Source organism: Hemitrygon akajei, unplaced genomic scaffold, assembly GCF_048418815.1.
Source record: "Hemitrygon akajei unplaced genomic scaffold, sHemAka1.3 Scf000053, whole genome shotgun sequence".
NCBI lineage: Eukaryota > Metazoa > Chordata > Chondrichthyes > Myliobatiformes > Dasyatidae > Hemitrygon > Hemitrygon akajei.
This window is the reverse complement of record NW_027331939.1, coordinates 4,143,413-4,164,278: the sequence shown is the minus strand read 5'-3', so window position 1 is coordinate 4,164,278 and position 20,866 is coordinate 4,143,413. Positions and strand designations below refer to the sequence as shown.

Here is a 20,866-nt window from a genome sequence, read left to right as displayed (position 1 = left end):
GATCGAGTGAATCCCTTCCCGCAGTCTGAGCAGATGAACGGCCTCTCCCCACTGTGAAATTGCTGATGTTCCTTCAGTTTAGATGACTGAGTGAATCCCTTCCCACAGTTTGAGCAGGTGAATGGCCTCTCCCCAGTGTGAACTCGCTGATGTATCTTCAGTTTATCTGAGCAAGTGAATCCCTTCCCACAGTCTGAGCAGGTGAACGGCCTCTCTCCAGTGTGAACTCGCTGATGTTTCTTCAGATTAGATGACTGAGTGAATCCCTTCCCACAGTCTGAGCAGGTGAATGGCTGCTCCCCGGTGTGAACTCGCTGGTGAGCCATTAGTTCAGATGACTGAGTGAATCCTTCCCCATAAATTCAGCAGTTGACCAGCCTCTGCCCAATGTGAACTGACTGGTGTGTCCACAGGTGGAAAGACCAATTGAATCCTTTCTCACACACAGAACAGGTAAATGATCTTGTCCCAGTGTAAACTTGCTGATGTCCCTTCAGTTAAAATGTCCAACTGAATCCATTCCCACTGTCTGAGCAGATGAATGGGTTCCTTCCCCCTTGTTTAAAATGACAGGCATGGCAGTCAGTCAGATGATAGAGTGAATCCCTCCCCACAGTCTGAGCAGGAAGGATGATCGAGTGAATCCCTTGCTCCACTTCTTAAATATCTGGACAGAGACAGCAAAACTGGCGTGTTGTGTTCGAGATTCCCGTAGACAAATTCCTTGTCATTTTTAACCTGTAAAAAGATTTACAGAATAAATCAATGGGTGTAGGACCACATTTCAGATGAGATCACTTGAGTTGTCAAGGTATGATCTGGCGACACACTGTTACAGTGAAGTTCAACCCAAGTTGGAGAGAGAAATCATCTTCTAACTGGGCACAGTGCTGGCATCTGGAATGACCATCAAACTCTCTGATGCTCTTCCTGTCTCTATAAGAATGGGGCATTTCTGCCATCTCCAATCTGTAACCTGGCTGTTTGACCCTCTCCATTGGTATTATTCCCTGTTCCCACTGAGCTGCATGGTTTCCTGTACCCACAGTAACTGAAACACTCTCACACAAAAAGCCAGCAATGAATTCCATGCACCCACCATCCTCTGTGTAAAAAAAGTTACCCCTGACATCCCCTCAGTATCAATTTTCAAGCACCTTAAAACTCTGCTCTCTTGTGTTAGCCATTTCAGCCCTGGGAAAATAACCTCTGGCTATGCACACAATCAATGCCCCTCGTTATCTTATACAACTAAAAAAGCTCTTAACATAAACAAGGACATTTTACACATTATACGTGATCGAGTTCATCTGCACTCTCACACAACCTATGTAGGAGGCCTGTAACGGGTAATGAAGGATTTTCTCACCAGAGCTTTTGTACATTGTCCATATGTGGTTTGCTTGCTAAACTACGCTTTAAAAAGTCAGATTTCCAAATATCACTCCACTTCTTCCCACTTGCAAATTCTCCAGCAACTTTTGCATCACCACAATACACACAGGTATCACCAGTTTCTATATTGGACATAAATATTTCCCCTGAACCCACCTGAGGAATTGAGGATATATAAAAAAATCACTTTGAACCTATGTAACCTCTGGCTAAAAGAATAATTGGGACTGAATAGGAATTTTGAACTGAAGTGAACTCAGTTTTCAGCATTTAGCTAAGATAGATAGATAGATAGATAGATACTTTATTCATCCCCATGGGGAAATTCAACATTTTTTCCAATGTCCCATACACTTGTTGTAGCAAAAACTCATTACATACAATACTTAACTCAGTAATAATATGATATGCATCTAAATCACTAACTCAAAAAGCATTAATAATAGCTTTAAAAAAAAAAGTTCTTAGGTCCTGGCAGTTGAATTGTAAAGCCTAATGGCACTGGGGAGTATTGACCTCTTCATCCTGTCTGAGGAGCATTGCATCGACAGTAACCTGTCGCTGAAACTGCTTCTCTGTCTCTGGATGGTGCTATGTAGAGGATGTTCAGGGTTTTCCATAATTGACCGTAGCCTACTCAGCGCCCTTCGCTCAGCTACCGATGTTAAACTCTCCAGTACTTTGCCCACGACAGAGCCCGCCTTCCTTATCAGCTTATTAAGACGTGAGGCGTCCTTCTTCTTAATGCTTCCTCCCCAACACGCCACCACAAAGAAGAGGGCGCTCTCAACAACTGACCTATAGAACATCTTCAGCATCTCACTGCAGACATTGAATGACGCCAACCTTCTAAGGAAGTACAGTCGACTCTGTGCCTTCCTGCACAAGGCATCTGTGTTGGCAGTCCAGTCTAGCTTCTCGTCCAACTGTACTCCCAGATACTTGTAGGTCTTAACCTGCTCCACACATTCTCCATTAATGATCACTGGCTCCATATGAGGCCTAGATCTCCTAAAGTCCACCACCATCTCCTTGGTCTTGGTGACATTGAGACGCAGGTAGTTTGAGTTGCACCATATCACAAAGACAGGCTCATAACCAGTTCTCTGTGGCAGACACACTGAGAGCTGATGACATTATACATTGTACTCTCATTAGCTGATAACATTATACACTGTACTCTTGTTTGAGTAAGTGGAGGAGGACTCACTGATAAGGACAGGAATGAACTTCTGTTTGTAATCAAATCAGGGCCTTGCAAAGGGAATAACTGACAAGGACTGGACTGTACATGCATCTGTAATTAAAACCTTGATTTAGTGAACTCTCAATTCTAAGTAATTAAGTTTTGCACCAACAGACTTGGTTGTACCAGTTCAAACAACATATTGCAATTGTAATGTATGGGCTTACTATGTACAAGTATACAGCTGTAACCTGACTAAGTCAGTCCACTTGTTAGATAGTGGCAGTGCTTACGTGCCTTCCCTTTGACAAATGGGTCTCAAACTCCTGCAGGAGAATGCGCAATAAACTGTGGTGATGATAAGAAACTGGACTCCCAAGTTTTAATTGGATTCAACTTTTAACATTTGTCATCACAAACACGTTCCCAATACAGGGAGTGCCAAGCAGACAGGCTGAGCAACTGGCTGGACCACTCTGCAGACTGCGGAGAGTGACCAGGTGCCCAATAGGTATTTTACCTTTTGTCACTCTCCGTTAGTTCATTTGGAGGTACGGTCCCTCGCCGAAGGCTGATTGCTTAGCTTGACGGGATCAGGAAAAAATCTGTCATGAGGCTCGTATAAGGCAAAATTTTGCTAAGTGGCCAGGAGGTGGTACCAGGTAAATTTTACTAAGTGGGCAGGAGGCTTACATGCCAGGTAATTTCATTAATTGAGCAGGAGGTGCCAGCCGGGTAAAGTTACCTGATCGATAATTGAGCAGGAGGCTTTGTGCAGGGTAAATGACAAAGAGAACATGGGTCAATTGCAGTCGATTGTGAGTTTTCCAGACAAGGAAAAAGATTTGTGAATGTTGAGTGCAGCGCTGAATAGGAAATTGGGGAACAAAATGTGGCCACGGACGGGGGAGGGTGCAGGAGCCTGGGATATTACCTCCCTGAGAACAAGCAGTAAATTTGATTTGGAAAAAGAACTGTGGAAAGAAGTGGAAATTGTTGAAAAGGGAATGGAAGGAAAAGCAGATAAGAAGAGGAACAGTATATTATTAGCAAGTTGGAGAAATAATGCATGTGACAACGGGATAGAGGTATGTAATGCAAAGGTTGGGAGACGCTAAAAGTGAAGTGTGAATGGGTGGATGGATGCCGAAAATGAGAGCAGGAAGAACAACGTAAGCAAACCAAGGCTGGTCCTGATAGGAGAAAAGGGCAGGAACGTTAGACAGACATACTTTACTGACCCCGAGGGAAATTGGGTTTTGTTACATACTGATAGGGAAACAAGGGATCCCAAACCCATGTCTGTCATACCGACCCTGTTTGAGGACAGTGACCGTGATGAGGAGCAGGCACCCACCGTACCTCTCCTACCTTACCAGGGGCCAAGTGCACCCAGTGCTCCCAAACCCCAACAGTGGCCGCTCGGGTAAAACAGCGGGACAGGGAAGGGGGGGGGGGTGTCACTTTACCATGTGATCCTGAAAGGGAATACAGAGGTTTATTCCGAGACAGGGACGGAAGAATCCAATAAAACCCCAGTTAATGGCTCCACAAAGACAATTCCCACCTGAATGCTGCCCAATCCACGAGCAAGGGGAGGGACAGCCCTCAGTGATTCCTGTGTATGCACCCTGGAAGCCTCAAGAAATGATAATGATCATGAATCAGGTCCCAGATAGAAAAGAAAATCCAGCACAGTGTGTCCGCAATACAAAAATGTTCAATGCAACTCCACAAGATTTATTCAATCTCTGCTGCATGATTCTCTCAGCTGCTGAGGGGAGGAAATGGAAGGCAGATTTCAGATACCAAACCTATCAGGAGTTACAGGTGGGAAAACATAATGAGAATGAACAGACAGACCAGATTATTCAAGCCTTGGAAAGGGCTCTCCAGCAACCTGTAAACATCATTAAAGTAGTTGAATACAAACCTAAGCCTGGGGAATCGGGACCAGACTATTGGGAGAGATTTGTGGCCTGCTATGGCACTTTCGCAGGAGACCAAGCCTTTAATAATGGGAATCTGTCCCCCCAGTTTAATGCCCTACTGTTCTATCGCTTACCAATATAGATAGCCAACACGATTAAAAATAATATGGATTGGCTTGACAATGACCAAAATGGAATACATTGAGCTTTGACATATCATTGCGACCCGACTTTCGAATCCCGATCAACCCTGAAGGGAACTAATAGTAAAGGTGAATATGTTCAGTGGAAAGAAGGATGCGAGCGGGCTATATCTGGGGATCAGAAATGGGAACAGAAGAACAGAAAGCTGCCACAGGACAGGTGGGGAAAACAACCCATTTAGAAATGAACAAGGAAGGATGCTTCCTACTGTGATTTCCACCCCTCAGGAAGAGCCCAATGTAATATTGCAAGTTGCTGGAATTTCAATTCCGTTTATGATTGATATGGGGGCAACCACAACCACTCTCGATCAGGAAACAGTATCAGAAAAGGGATTCCAGCTATCAGACGCTACAATCACTGTGTTTGGCTTTGAAGGCATAGGATTTACATATTCACATAACCAGCCACTGCAGGTGGAATTCCAGGGGAGCCAGTGTGAGGTTTCATTTACAGTCACCACCAGACGGGGGTGTAATCTAGCAGGAAGAGACTTGCTCTGTCTGTTGAAAGTTGAGATTCTCTATCACCCTGCAACTAGCGAACAACCGACAGCTTCCCCAATTTCTGAACCCCCCCAGTGGTGGGCATTTAATCTGGACTCCACTGAGTTTGAACCCCTTCTGCCAGCCGCTGACTCTCATGTGACTCTGTGCTATGACCCTACGTGGTGCTCAACTGAGGAAAGCTAATATTATGCACCCCTCGAGGGACAGAAATTCCCAGTCACGGTGATTGGACATGTTAAAGGAAGAGAGGGCAGTTCATTACTGTCTGAAGTTCTAGATTTCCTTTGGCGACAGACAGGACTGGTGGCTGCCCATACCAGCATCAGGGTTTGCCCTGGGTTCCCTGCCTACACCCTGACAAAACAAGCCTCCAGCACGAAAGGAGACTGGCAAGATTTCCTGTAGGCCAACTCCGATACTGGAAGGAGTCGGAAGTGAAGACGGGACATCTAGTAAAACTCTCTTTTAATATTGACAAAACCCAAGATGTTGCATCACATCTCTGGGCAATTTCAGGCCATGAAGTCAGCCGCACCAACTGCCCCCTGTCTGGATCACAGTGAAAGAAGGGCAGACTCTCCCATCCATTCTGCAATAGCCCCTCAAGCCTGAGGCAACTTTTTACGAGGATGGAAGCTCTTTTGTGGATCCAGCAGAAAAACGATATTCTGACTATGCAACAGTGAAGTAATTGAGCAAGCCTCTTTTGAAGCAGCTGTCTCTGCCCAGAAGGCTGAGCTGTTTGCTCTGACTCGTGCCTGTATCCCAGCAACAGACAGAAATGGGAACGTTTACACAGACACCCGTTATGCGTTTGGAATGGTACATGACTACAGGGCTCTCTGGGAACATGGGGATTCCTGACTTCCTCTGGCCACCCCATTAGTAATGCCACCTTTGTAAACAACTTACTCACCGCTCTACAGCTACCTCGAGCTTTGGCTATTATTAAATGTGCAGCCAACGTCCGCATGTCTAACCTGGTCACTACGGGCAATGCTTTAGCAGGTTAGACAGCGAAAAGTGCGGCACAATCCTTGGCAGTTGTAGTTTGCTCGGGTTCCCGTCAAGCAATCCTCCATGACTCAAGCAGAACGGGTTTGCCAGACATGTGGGAGGTGTGTACTTTTCAGGGGGACGTCTCTGAGGAGGAGCGCAAACTGTGGTCCCAGATGGGATGCCAGAAAGACCCTGACCTAGGTTTTTGGATCACCCAGTGGGACAGGTTTGTGTTCTTACACAGTTTTTACTAACATTGGTCAATTATGTACATAACTGTACACACTTGGAAAAGGAGGGAATGGTTGGTCACCTGTACCCTGCACACCGGGTACAACTCCCTTGACAGGTGAAACTTTTTTGTGTCTACAAGTTGATTTCATTGACTTGCCTAGAGTACATTGCTATAGATACTGCTTAGACGTGTTTAGTAGATGTGTTGAAGCTTTTCCAACTACCATTAATACTGCTGACTGTTGTGAAGGTATTATTATGGGAAATCATTCACAGGTGATTGCTGAGCTCTGACGATGGCCCACACTTTGTGGTGAAAGTAAACGAAGGGGTATGTAACGAACTAGCTATCAAGCAACAATTCCACTGTGTACACCACCCATGGGCCGCCAGTATAGTGGAAAGAGCCAATGAAACTCTGAAGAGGAAACTGGCCAGACTAACAGCGGAGACTGGACTCACTTGGTTGAAGGTCCGACCATTAGCCTGATTCCACATGAGGGTTACCCCACAGGGGAAAACAGGGTTGTCACCAGCTGAAATCATTTCTGGATGCCCCATGAGGACACCCTGGGAACAAAGTCTCAGGATTTAAGGCTAAATGAATAAGAATAAGGAACCTTGGTTCTCGAGGGAACTCTGATAAAGAAAAAGAGAGATGTATGACATGTATAAGAAACAGGGAGCAAATAAGGTACTAGAGGAGTATAAAAAGAGTAAGAAAATACTTAAGAAAGAAATCAGGAGGGCTAAAAGAAGACATGAGGTTGCTTTGGCAGTCAGGGTGAAGGATAATCCAAAGAGCTACATCAGGTATGTTAAGAGCAAAAGGATAGTAAGGGATAAAATTGGTCCTCTTGAAGATCGGAGTGGTTGGCTATGTATGGAACCGAAAGAAATGGGGGAGATCTTAAATGGTTTTTTTGCGTCTGTATTTACTAAGGAAACTGGCATGGAGTCAATGGAAATAAGGCAAACCAGTATTGAGGTCATGGAACCTATACAGATAGAAGAGGAGGAGGTGCTTGCTATCTTGAGGCGAGTAGATAAATATCCAGGACCTGACAGGGTATTCCCTCAGACCTTGAAGGAGACTAGTGTTGAAATTGCAGGGGCCCGGGCAGATATATTTAAATGTTATCTACGGGTGAGGTGCCAGAGGATTGGAGGATAGCTCATGTTGTTCCATTGCTTAAAAAAGGCTCTAAAAGTAATTCTCAAAATTATAGGCTGGTAAGTTTGATGTCGGTCATGGGTAAAATATTGGAGGAGTACTAAGTGACAGAATCGACAATTATTCCGATAGACAGGGTCTTATTAGAGAGAGTCAACATGGCTTTGTGTGTGGTAGGTCATGTTTAACAAATCTTTTAGAGTGTTTTGAGGAGGTTACAAGGAAAGTGGATGAAGGCAAGGCAGTGGATGTTGTCTACATGGACTCCAGTAAGGCCTTTGACAAGGTCCCGCATGGGAGGTTAGGTAGTAAATTGGATTAGACATTGGCTCAATGGGAGAAGCCAGAGATTGGTAGTGGAGGATTGTTTCTCTGAGTGGAGGCCTGTGACTAGTGGTGTGCCACAGGGATCAGTGCTGGGTCCATTGTTATTTGTCATCTATATCAATGATGTGGATAATAATTTGGTAAATTGGATCAGCAAATTTGCTGATGATACAAAGATTGGAGGTACAGTGGACAGTGAGGAAGGTTTTCAAAGCTTGCAAAGGGATCTGGACCAGCTAGAAAAATGGGCTGAAAAATGGGAAATGGAGTTTAATACAGACAAGTGTGAGGTGTTGCACTTTGGAAGGAAAAACCAATGTAGAACAGATAAGGTAAATGGTGGGGCACTGAGGAGTGCAGTAGAACAGAGGGATCTAGGATTACTGATAGAAAATTCCGTAAAAGTGGCATCACGGGTAGATAGGGTAGTAAAGAGAGCTTTTGGTACATTGGCCTTTATGAGTCAAAGTATTGAGTATAAGGATTGGAATGTTATGGTGAGGTTTTATAAGGCATTGGTGAGGCCGAATTTGGAGTATCGTGAGCAGCTCTGGTCACCGAATTACAGGAAGAATATTAATAAGGTCAAAAGAGTGCAGAGAAGGTTTATGAGGATGTTGTCGGGACTTGAGAAACTGAGTTACACAGAAAGGTTGAATAGTTTAGGACTTTATTCCTTGGAGTGTAGAAGAATGAGGGGAGACTTCATAGAGGTATATAAAATTATGATGGGTATAGATAAAGTGAATGCAAGCAGGCTTTATCCACTGAGGCTAGGGGAGAAAAAAACCAGAGGACACGGGTTAAGGGTGAAGGGCAAAAAGTTTAAAGGGAACATTGGGGGGGGGGGGACTTCTTCACAACTGGTTCTGACAGAGGCATAACTGGTTCTTCTGCGCACATTCTGTCTCACTCCCAACTATTCCCTACCTTCCTTTGTGCATGTACGTAATGTCTAAAGGACCAGTGTTTGAGTAAATGAGACTCACCAAACTTTCTCCTGACTGAATCAATGGAAACCCTGAGTCAGATGGGTTCTCTCTAGTTGGTGCTCTCAGTCCTCGGGCTGGTTCACTTGTTGCTATTCCCTCGTCTTCAGTCGTGGTTTTTCTTCCAATAAATCTCTCACTGCAGGTCTAACTTTAACATGAAAGATAATGAAGCACATTAACATTACAAAGGAGAACCAAACATTTCTGCTTAATATTACTAGGAACAAAACTCACTGAAATTTAAACGCTGAAGGCAAATATAATGATCTCAGTGAACAATCTTTTATTGTCCCTCATATGTCACAAAACGATATGGGATAAGAAGGAGCCATCATTCAGTCATGGTAAGACATAAGACAAAGGAACAGAATTAGATGATTCGATCCATCTGGTCTGCCACACCACTCAACCATGGCTGATTTTTATTCCAACACCATATTCCTGCCTTCCTCCTGTAACCCTGAAGCTACTTAGCAGTCATGAATATATTAATCTCTGTCATAAATATACCCAAATCGCAGCCTCAACCAACCTCTGTGGCAACAAATTCCATAGATCAGACATCTTTTGGCAAAAAAAAATCTCAACTGAATTTTATTCTGTTTATTCTGACTGTGCTGTCAGATCACAGACTCTGTCTAATGGAAACATCCTCTCCATGTCCACTGTATCCAGGCTTTTCAGCATTCGGTAGGTTTACTTAACCATACATCCCCCCACCACCCCCACCGTCCCTCTGAACTCCATTGAGCACAGGTCCAGAACCATCAAATGCTCCTCATACATAACGCTGATCATTCCTGAGATTATTCATGTAAACCTTGTTAGCAACAACTGTACTGAACACATTTCCAGGAATAACAGACAAATTGGTACCAGGATAATTTAAAGGGAAACGTTGTGCTTTCTTTACTGTTCTACTATCACATGTGCTGGCGCGTGGCCATGTGGTTAAGGTGTTGGTCTAGTGATCTGAAGGTTGCTAGTTCGAGCCTGGGCAGAGGCTGCGTGTATGTCCTTGAGCGACAACACCAGTGCCAAGCTGTATGGGTCCTAATGCCCTTCCCTTGGACAACATCGGTGGTGTGGAGAGGGGAGACTTGCAGAGACTCTAACGGAGGCCTACAAACTATCACAGCCATTTTCATTTCCAGGTTAAAACAGGTCCATTTCATGAAATATAAACCAAGAAATAAAAAGAAACTGGAATTACCAGAAACACTCAGCAGGTAAGGAACAGATTACAATACAATTCAATTAATAACATTTCATCAGGTTGACTTCAAACATTTTCAGTTTTTAGTGCAGATCTCCAGCACAGCTGCCTGATTTTCACTGTGTGACAGTGAGGTGGGGGGGGGGGGGGGATTTCCAAACACAGTTTGAACACCAAACTCAGGGTCTGTTTCTACTGTTGTAAACACAGAACAGCCCATTTACTCACAGCCTCTCCCTGTGAGGATGGAATGGGAACTCATCCTCTCCTCAGATTGGCAGTCATTGCTTCCAAAGGAACTCCAGAAAGAAACATCTGATCCCAGACCAGAAATACTCAGTCAACACCTCACAAGCCCAAACAGCTCGGGCAGTCGGCCAGTCTAAAGAGAGAGAGAGAGAGAGAGACTGGAAAAGCTGATAGCTTCAGTTAGTCGCAGCTGAGGCTTGGAGAGTGGGTTGATCATCGGTACACAGAACCACAACGAACGTGTGTGGCTGTCACTTGGTATAATCCATAGGAGTGGAATTTGGAATATCTTGTATTAACCCTTGCCTGGGTATGTTGTGTGGTAACCCCTGGAAGACGGTATTCCTGTGACAGGTCACTTTCGCTGAGAACTCGTCTGTGGACGGATTCGACGGATAAGAACTTCGTCGACGGTTATTTTGAAGTAACGGCCTTTTCTCTACGTTTCACCCTGGATTACAAATATCTCTCTCCCGTCATTTATTCCGTGGATTACTGAACTTTCCTACTTTACCATCTCAAGACTCTAAACTTTGTTCCCTCAGGCTCGATAGTCTGGGAGTTACATTTACACATATATACACTTAATACTGTTAACTTTATTTCGTTACGTTACTATATTATAAGTAGATACTAATAAACAGAGTGCTTTTACCATCAAAACCAGAGTCCTGTGTGAACTCTATTGCTGCTGGTTCGTTTCTAAAACGTTACAGTTCGTAACACAGTTTTATAAAACTAGTTAGACCACATCTGAAGTGTTTCATACAGTTCTGGTCGCCCCCATTCTCGGAAGGATGCTGGGGCTTTGGAGAGGGCGGGGAAGAGGTTTACCAGGATACTGCCTGGATTAGAGAGCACGAGCTATAACGAGAGGCTGGACAACATTTCAGTTCATTTCAGAAATGACAACAGTTCAGTTTCCTTCTGTGGCTCCAGAGCAGAAGCTCAGTCTATCTAATATTTCCGCACAATTAAAATGGGGAATTTGTTTACTATCACCACGTACTGAACTTCCAATGAAAATCTTGCCTGACGTACCATCCACACAGATCGATACATTACAACAGTCCATTGAGCTGATATACGACAGAACAATCACTGTAACAAAGCATTATGGCTGCAGAGAAAGTGCAGTGCAGATAGACATATGGTGCAGGTTCACGTCGAGTTACATTGTGAGGCCGAGTCCATTTTATCATTCATTTGGCTTCTAACCACAGACAGGAAGCCGTCCTTGAGCTTGTCATTACTAATAACTGCAGGTCTTCTTTTTTCCTCACATTCTCGTGGAACTAGACAGGGATGTCCATTAAGCCCTTTATTATTTAATCTTGTATTGGAGCCCTCAGCTATAACACTACGTGAAGCTAAAAATATCCATGGTATCTCTATGAATGGAACCATACATAAGATTTCTCTTTAAGCAGATGATCTTTTAGTTTTTATTTCAAATCTTGAGGAATCAATTCCTAATCCTTTGGAAACACTTAAAGATTTCGGTAAATTTTCAGGATATAAACTTAACTTGAGTAACAGTGAATTGTTTCCATTAAATGTCCCTGTTAGTATATATAATGATATTCCTTTTAGAATAGTTAATATATTTAGATATTTAGGTATTATTATTACTAAAAAAAAAGATCTTTATAAAGCGAATATAGTTCCTTTAATGGACTCCATGAAACAACAATTTTCTAGATGGAATCCACTTACTTTTTCTTTAATAGGTCGCATTCATGCTGAGAAAATGATTTTACCTAGATTTTTATATATTTTCCAAAATATACCTATCTTTTTAACTAAAACAAATTTCGATCAAATTGACGCTCTTATTTCTTCCTTTATTTGGAACAATAAGAGACCAAGAATTAATAAGTATCATTTACAAAATTCTAAAAAAAGATGGTGGACTTGAACTTCCTAATTTAAGACTGTATTATTGGGCTGTGAATATTAGACAATTATGTATTTGGTTATATCGGCTTGATAAGAACCAAAAATCATTATGGGTTGATTTGGAATTAAAAGCTGTTAAACAATTTTATTTAACTTCAATTTTAGGAGCTCCATTACCTATACAGCTCTCTAAAATTCCAAATTTAAATCTTTACCCGGTTATTAAACTATCCCTACGGATTTGGGTTCAGTTTCGTAATTATTTTTAAAATTTTAAACAATTTACGTTGTATAGTTTTTATATCGAAACTTTCCATTTAAACCTTCAACTGACCCCATTTTTCTCCTATGGAAAAATAAAGGGATCCATTCTTTTACAGATTTATTTTGTAATGGTCGATTGATGACATTTGAAGAGTTAATTAACAAATTTCCTCTCGCTCGTACACATTTTTTGCAATACGTTCAGGTGAAACATTTTTTACAACAATGTTTACCTAAGTTTCCATATTTACAAGAATCTGATTTGTTGGATACCATTTTGAAATTGAATCCCTTAGTGAAAGGTTCCGTTAGCAGAATTTATAATTTATTTTTGTTACAAAAAGGGAACCTATCACTAAAGATTAAACAAGATTGAGAAGGGAACTTAATATGACCCTTGTTAATGAAGATTAGTTTCGAGTTTTGAAAAACGTAAATTCTTCTTCTGTATGTGCCAACCATTGTTTAATTCAATTTAAAACTGTTCACCGTTATTATTTTACAAAGGAGAGACTATCTAAAATATTTCCTACTACAGACAAATGCTGTGATAATGTGAAACTGAAGTAGCTACTTTGTCACATATGTTCTGGTCATATTCTTCATTAAAATCATTTTGAAAATCTTTATTTTCTACAATTTCTAAACCTCTGAAAATTAATTTACAACCTAATAGATTGACTGTTCTATTTGGAATAGCTCCACATCATATTCAAGGGATTTCATCTTCAGATCAACATGTAATTTCATTTGTTACACTACTGACAAGAAGGGCTATTTTATTAAAATGGAAAGATATTTCTTCCCGTACATTAATTGAATGGTTTTCTCAAGGAATGTTATGTCTTAGTTTGGAAAAAATAGAAGTAGAACTTTTGATACTCGATTCGATTTTGAGAGAAGATGGGGTTCTTTTGCCAAATATTATCATTTAATTTGAATTATGCTATATGATTTCCGTCCAATTTTATTTTTTTATAAATATGAAATGACGGTTGATGATTCTTTTTAAAAAAAATTTAGATGATGGTGAAACGTATTGCTCCGGAGGGTTCATTCCTAATGGATTTTTCCCCTTTTTTTGTGGTTACTGGGCTTTTTTCCAAGGGAGATGGGGTACTTTTTCCCCTTATTTTTCGATATATATATTTTCCATTTTTATATTTTACGATCAGTTCTTTTAGCTTTATTAATTGAATACATATTAATCTATTGACGCTTTGTATCATTTTATAGCTGTAGAAGATTATGTGTCAATAAAAAATTCTAAAAATGAAAAATGAAACTGGCAAAACAATCACTAGACATATGGTGCAGGGTCACGTCGAGTTACATTGTGAGGCCGAGTCCATTTTATCATTCATTTGACTTATAACCACAGACAGGAAGCCGTCCTTGAGCCGGGTGGTTCGCGCTTTAAGGCTTTTGTATCTCTTCCCCGATGGGGGAGCGGGTTTGCAGCAAGAATGTCCAGGTTGTGAGGATCTTTGAGTACATGGCCTGCTTTTCCGAGGCAGGGGAAGTGTAGGAAGAGTCCATGGAGGGGAGGCTTGTTTCTCTGATGTTCTCTGCAGTTCCTTGCAGTCATGGGCAGAGCAGTAGCCATACGAAGGAGTGAAGTATCGACAAGAAGCTCAGAGACCTCGGCCTTCACCCTGCCTTGTGCAGCTGGATCCTGGACTTCCTGTCCGATCACCGGCAGGTGGTAAGAGTGGGCTCCCTCACCTCTGTCTTTCTGACCCTCAGCACACATACCTCACAGGGTTGTCTCCTTGGCCCCCGCCTTTACTCTCGAAGCACCCATGACTTGTGTCGCCACCCACAGTTCCAATCTGTTAAGTAAATTTGCTGACGACACTACACTGACTGGCCTAATCTCAAATAATAACGAGGCAGCCGACAGAGAAGAAGTCATCACCCCGACACAGTGGTGTCAAGAAAACAACCTCTCCCTCATTGTGACAAAAACAAGGGAGATGGTTGTGGATTTCAGGAGGAATGGAGACAGGGACCAAAATCATCATTTCCAAGTCTGTTATTGATACAAAATGCACATTATAATATTGATCATGACACAATTTATTTTTAGATACTGTTAATGACATAAAACATGTTTATAGATTGTTACTGACAGAGAATCGTACAATTTGTGTTCCGTGTGTTATCTGAATGTACTTGCCTGTGATGCTGCCACAAGTCAGTGTTTCTGTGTTCCTGTACCTTCCCGTACTTGTGCACTTGGCAATAAATTCAACAGGACCTGAGAAATCTCAGTGAGATTTGATTAGTGATGATCATCTTGGCAGCTCGGTAGGTCGAATGTATGAGACAGTACACTGTTAAATGCAAAACCCTGAACAGTGTTGATGATCAGAGGGATCTTAGACTCCAAGTTCATCGCTCCGTGAAAGAGACTGCACAGATTGATTAGGTGGTTAAGAAGGCAAATGGCATGGTTGTCTTTATTAGTTGAAGCATTGAGTTCAAAAGTCGGGAAGTTATGTTGCGGCTGTTACGAGCCTGCGGTCGTACGGTGACTGTTTCTTTAAGAGCGCCGGCGTGAGGAGGCGGGGCTATGACGTCAGTCACAGGCTGACAGCGCTGACTGTGGACTGAACCATGAGAGAGAGAGAGCGATCTGCAGACAGGCAGTCGGCCAATCTAAAGAGAGAGAGAGACTGGAAAAGCTGATCGCTTCAGTTAGTCACAGCTGAGGCTTGGAACTCTCCTCTGCCCACAGGAGTGGGTTGATAATCGGTGCACGGAACCACAACGAATGTGTGTGGCTGTCACTTCGTATAAACCATAGGAGTGGATTTTGGAATATCTTGTGTTAACCCTTGCCTGGGTACGTTGTGTGGCAACCCCTGGAAGACGGTATTCCTGTGACAGGTCACTTTCGCTGATAACTCGTATGTGGACGGATTCAACGGATAAGAACTTCGTCGACGGTTATTTTGAAGTAACGGCCTTTTCTCTACGTTTCACCCTGGATTACAAATATCTCTTTCCCATCATTTATTCCGTGGATTACTGAACTTTCCTACTTTACCATCTCAAGACTCTGAGCTTTGTTCCCTCACGTTCGATAGTCTGGGAATTATATTTACACATATATACACTTAACACTGGTAACTTCCCTTTATTTCATTAAGTTACTACATCATAAGTAGATACTAATAAAGAGAATGGCTTTAACATCAAAACCAGACTCCAGTGTGAACTCTATTGCTGCTGGTTCGTTTCTAAAACGTCACACTTCGTAACAACAATTTTATAAAACTAGTTAGACCACATCTGGAGTGTTTCATACTGTTCTGGTCGCCCCCATCCTCGGAAGGATATCAGGATATCGGAGAGGGCGCAGAAGAGGTTTACCAGGGCACTGCCTGGATTAGAGGGCATGAGCTATAACGAGAGGCTGGACAAACTTGTGTTGTTTTCTCCAGAGCGGCGCAGGCTGGGGTGAGACTGGATGGACGTTTGTAAGATAACGAGAGGAATAGATAGAGTGGACAGACGATATATTTTTCCTGGGGGTTGAAATGACTAATACATTTAAGGTGAGAGGAGATGTGAGTGGCAAGTTTATTTCTGTCCACAGAATAGTGGGTAGCTGGTTCTCAGTCGGGGGGGGGGGGGGAGGGAGAGAGAGAGAGAGAGAGAGAGAGAGAGAGAGAGAGAGAGAGAGAGAGAGAGAGAGAGAGAGAGAGAGAGAGAGAGAGAGAGAGAGAGAGAGAGAGAGAGAGAGAGAGAGAGAGAGAGAGAGAGAGAGAGAGACCAAAGCCGTCACGTGATTCCTTTGCCCCTCCCATTTAACCGTAGATGGGCAGCATCTGTGCATCTGTTTCCGAAGCCCCGCCCTCCGGACACTGAAACGATCGCTTCGCGCATGCCCAGCTTCTCCGGGCGGACGGTGTTTTCTTCTCCGCTCATTGCTGAAGTGGGTCGTCTGTGTGATCGGGGAAGGCTTTTCGTCTCCACGGTCAGCATCCCTGTCTGCTGAGCGAAGATATCACTTTCCCATCGGTGAGTATTGAGACCGATCCCGAGCGGGGAGATCCAATGTTGGCCGTGAGCCCCGAACTGAGGGCCAGTTACTCATTTATTTTCCAGTTATCTGGGCTCGTCAGAAATGTGTCCCCTTCACATAATCTGCATTGAACGATCCAAACCAGGAGTACAGGGTGTCTATTTCCTCAGAATTGAAATGGAAGTCCCGCCGTCAGGTCACGTGAGGCTGTGTATCGCAGATTCACCCCGCCCTCCGCTTTGTGACGCAAGATCACGTGGTGTGTTTTTGGCCACTTAGTCAGATTAACATTCCCAATTCGGCTCGCTTCCTGAGGCTCCTCGCATTTGTCCTGGAGCATTATGGCTGTTGTCTTCTCCCGGACTGGGGTGGGTGAGAAAGGAGAACGTCCCAGGTTGTGGGGATCTTTGATTTCACTGACTGCTTTACCGAGGGACTGGGAAGTCTAGTGGGGAGAATGGTTTCTGTGATGTGCTGATCTGGATCCAAAGGTCTCTGCCGTTCCTCGCAGTCACGGGCGGAGCAGTTACCATGCAAAGCGTGAAGTGTCCGGATGGGAAACTTTCTATGGTGTGTTGATAAAAATTTGGTGAGGGTCAAAGTATATATGGCAAAGTTCTTGTTGTTTCTTCTAACTCTGTCATTTTCGAATCTTTTATACAGTAGTATGTATCATTAATTCAGTAGCTGTGGTGTGTTCTGACATCTCCGGACCGGCTTTTTCGTGTTTACAACAGTAGGATTAGACCCGTGAGTCTGGCGTTCAAACTGTGTTTGGAAATTCCCCCACCCCTCACTGTCACTCGGTGGAAATCAGGCAGAATCTCAAGTTGCTGGAGATCTGCACTAAAAACTAAATGTTTGAAGTCATTCTGACGAAACGTCATTAACCTGAATTGTAAAGTTTGTTCCCCTCCCCGCAGCTGTTCCTTACCTGCTGAGTGTTTCTGGTAATTCCACTTTCTTTTTATTACATTTAACCTGGAAATGGAAATGACTCGATCTGTGATAGTACATCAGTAAAGGAAGCACAATTTTTCCCTGTCAATTATCCTGGTACCAGTTTGTCTGTTATTGCTGGAAATGTGTTCAGTGCAGTTGTTGCTAACGAGGTTCACATGAATAATCTCAGGAGTGATCGGCGTTATGTGTGAGGAGCATTTGATGGTTCTGGACCTGTGCTCAATGGAGTTCAGAGGGACGGTGGGGGTGGTGGGGGGATGTATGGTTAAGTAAACCTACCGAATGCTGAAAAGCCTGGATACAGTGGACATGGAGAGGATGTTTCCATTAGACAGAGAGTCTGTGATCTGACAGACTCTCACAGTCTCAGAATAAAGATGCTTCCCGTTAAAATTCAGTTGAGATTTTTTTTGCATTAGGTGTCCGAAGTGTGGAATTTGTTGCCACAGAGGTTGGTTGAGGCTGTGATTTGGGTATATTTATGACAGAGATTAATATATTCAAGATTGCTAAATAGCTTCAAGGTTACAGGAGGAAGGCAGGAATATGGTGTTGGAATAAAAACCAGCCATGTTTAAATGGTGGAGCAGATCAGATGGATCAAATCACCTAATTCTGTTCCTTATGTCTTACCATGACTGAATGATGGCTCCTTCTTATCCCATATTCTTTTGTGTCATGTGAGGGACAATAAACGATTGTTCACTGAGATCATTATATCTGCCTTCAACGTTTAAATTTCAGTGAGTTTTGTTCTTAGTAACATTAAGCAGAAATGTTTGGTTCTCCTTATTATTGTTAATGTGCTTCATTATCTTTCATGTTAAAGTTAGACCTGTGGTGAGAGATTTATTGGAAGTAAAACCGCAACTGGAAGCAAACCACGACTGAAGACGAGGGAACAGCAACAAGTGAACCAGCCCGAGGATTGAGAGCATCAACTGGAGAGAACCCATCTGACTCGGAGATTCCAGTGATTCAGTCAGGAGAAAGTTTGGTGAGTCTCATTTACTCAAACATTGGTCCTTTAGACATTACATACCTGTACAAGGGAAGGTCGGAAACAGCTGGAGTGAGACTGAATGTGCCCTGCAGAACCAGTTTTGCCTCTGTCAGACCCAGTTGCAATCAGTCCAGGTCTGGTAATGTGCTTCCAGCAGCCCAGCCCTTTAAAACCACTCCCATTCTGTGGAAATCAAATCCGGAGAGAGTCACTCGGAGACCATATAGTACAAACTCTTTATTCCAAGTACCTGGGGCTTACTCAGTTTGTCACTCAAACAGGAACAGTCTGTGACTTTTCCCACCCAATCCACTAACTGGCTAACAATTCCCCTTCACCACAGATATATCCGTCCAGATACTCCCCACACAAGACAGGCTGGAACCAAAGTTATTTACTACATGACAGGCTGGAGCCCCTAAAGACAAATTACAAAATAGTCACAATGGCTTACACACACAGAACAGACTGAAGCTGTCCTATCTCTACACATGAGTGCACAAGGAGATAAGCATCCTGAAACCCGAGCTAGCTATCCTCAAGAAGAAATATGGCTCAGCATAGCTTAGTACATCTGTTGATCATCAGCAATTTCTTTCAGAAAAACAGGCTGCTATTTTTTAACGAGTGTTAAACCATACTTCATCATTCCCTGCTTTTTGATCGTTACATGAGCAACAAAACAGTAATTTTTTAAAGAGAAAGCAACCGAGTACAGCTTTGACTTCTCAGTGGGTAAAAACGGCATACAACAGTAACTATAACAATGATATGTACAACTATTAGGACATAATGCAATATCATGCCCCACATATTACCAAACAGGCCTTTGAGGATCACCATTTCGACCCTTCCGTGAACCCGTGTAAATCCTGCCCTACTTTCTTGATGCTGTCAATCTCCTAGGCAATGTGCTCGGAGAGGGATGTAATGTTATTAGACTCATCAGGCATATAGGTGCAGCATTCTGTGTCAATAATAGCACAGGTTCCCCCTTTCTCAGCTGGGATAAAATCTAAAGCCGTAAGATTCTATACGACTGTTTGCCAGATTGCAATCATTTCAGTGGATGTTTCTGTTACTTGGGCCTGTGTTTCTGTCAGGGCCCCTGCAGTATTGTGGCCAGCTCCTCAAGTGCTTGTAGCCAAATTGATTATCTCTCGTGAATTCCCGGCTACTCTGTAGGAGAGAAAAACTATCATCAAAGATCGCTCAGTCTCAGTTATTCCTTCCGCTGCTGGGCACCTGCAAGTATGGCCAGGATGCATGTTTCCCAGCGTAGGAAGTTCCGTTTGGTGGGGGCCTGAGATACATCTGTCAAAACACTGTGTCTGTCAGGGCCCCTAGTTCTACCCATTTGGCATAAGTGTGACAGAGACAGAAAGATCATAACTGGATGCTGGGGTGAGCCCTCTCAAAGGCATAAACACAAACACCACTGTTACGCACCCATAACGGTTTAAATGAACCAGCAGCAATAGACCACACCTGGAGTCTGGTTTTGATGTTAAAAGCACTGTCTTTATTAGTATCTACTTGTATAACAACTTAAGCAAAATAATCTAAAGTTAAAGGTGTTATGAGTACACATATGTGTAAATATAACTCCCAAACCACTGAGCTCAGGGAATAACAAGCTCAAAGTCTTGAGATGGTGAAGCATGAAAGTTCAGTTCATCCACGGAATCAATGACGAGAGAGAGATATTTGTAATCCAAGGTGAATGTCAAGAGAAGGCAATTATGTTGAATTCCACAAATTCCATGGTGGTAAAACGGGATAACAGTCGCCGTAGGTCTTATCCGTCGTTGTTCTAAATCCACATACAAATTATCACCAGAAGCAGCGTATCAGAGGAGTACTGTCTTCAGAAGGATCTGCCACCCAAGCAAGGGTTAACACACAGGTAGATTCTGCAAGGTACTCCCAATCCAGATCCAACACAAAGTATTACCGACAGTGATTTCCACAGCATATCCCTTCTCACAAGTGGTTACCACATAACACACCCGAATCTGGCTAAGGGTTAACAAAAGTGGTAGCCATGAGATACTCCAACATATCCCCATATGGATTATACGAATTATCACCAACAGTGATTGGTCACAGGGGTACCTCTTCAAGTGAATTACCACCCCCAGGCAAGGGTTAGCACAAGTGGTCCTCACAGGATACTCCCAAACTAAAAGATTCACTCCAGTGGATCAAACAAAGTGAGAATCACACATTCAGTATACAATGGATCAATAATTAACCCACCCTTGTGCGCATAGGAGAGTCCAAACAGT

General features: G+C 43.0%; 1 pseudogene; it reads right to left on the bottom strand.

Annotated features, from left to right (window-relative positions):
- Window positions 1-16,952, bottom strand: part of LOC140721267 (uncharacterized) — a 147,563-nt pseudogene extending 130,611 nt beyond the window's left edge.
- Window positions 16,953-20,866: the final 3,914 nt, after the last annotated feature.